Raw genomic sequence first — 1,166 nt, forward strand, 5'->3', positions numbered from 1 at the left:
ACATTCTGTGATACTGTGATTCTGTGTGATTGTCCATACATCCAGCCCCAGGATGATGCTGATGCACCAAGGTCATCACAAAGACTCACTGTGGTGGGGAACAAGCTGCCAGCAGAGAGAGCCACAGCACTAGACAATAAGCACTGCTCTATATATTTGCAGGGATACATTTAGCATTGTGCTGCCAGGGGTGAAGGGAAAACATCTTCTAATGCTCAAGGACCCTCTTCATAGGGCATTCAGAAACACAGGTAATTTTACCATCCACCTGTCCAGCATTCCTCTCTGTAAAATAGCCTTCCCTTCAGCCAGGCATCCCCTCCCACCTTGTCCTTCTGCTTCTACAAGCTTTAATATTGACAGCCAGTCTGTTTGAGCTACTAAAAAATAAAAAAAATAAAAAAAAAAAAAATTAAAAGCGGGCTCTCACCAGAAGGTGGTGCCCATAATCCATGAAACACAAGGCAAGAACTTCAAAACACAGTCCACTTTTGAACAACACCCAGCACCCAGAAACTCAGACACATCTCTCCAAAATCATTTGAGTAAAAACCACAGCTTCCCTCAGAAACCACAGTGGCATTTTTGGAGATGTAACCTGCGGTGTAGCTCACCAGGTTACCATGCAGTGTATCTTCTCTTCAGGTTTTATATCTTAATGGACTTTTTATTGAACATAGCACTGCAACTGTAATAACTTTATTAAATCCATGACCCTGCCTGGATATTGACCTGTTAATTAAAAAGCACACAGCCCTGAACTAAGGTTCTTGTCTTTGACTAACCTCACACATGGATGCTGATTCCTGTGCAATATTTTGATGTTACTCCAGTTTGCTTTTCACTGAATTCCAGAATTGCCTTGATTGGAAAAGGCCTTTAAGATCATCAAGTCAAATCATTAACCTCACACTGACAAGTCCCCGACTAACCCATGTCCCTCAGCACTGTGTCTACACGACTCTTCACACCCTCCAGGAATGGGGACTCCACCACTGCCCTGGGCAACCCCTTCCAATGCCTCAGAACCCTTTCAGCAAAGAAATTCTTCCTCACATCCCATCTCAACTGCCCTGGCCACAACTGGAGCCCATTTCCTCTTGTCCTGTCCCTTGGGCCTTGGTTGAACAGACCCACCCCCACCTCTCTCCACCCTCCTCCAAGGG

The sequence above is a fragment of the Antrostomus carolinensis genome, unplaced genomic scaffold (genome assembly GCF_000700745.2).
Source record: "Antrostomus carolinensis isolate BGI_N321 unplaced genomic scaffold, ASM70074v2 scaffold20355, whole genome shotgun sequence".
Classification (NCBI taxonomy): Eukaryota; Metazoa; Chordata; class Aves; order Caprimulgiformes; family Caprimulgidae; genus Antrostomus; species Antrostomus carolinensis.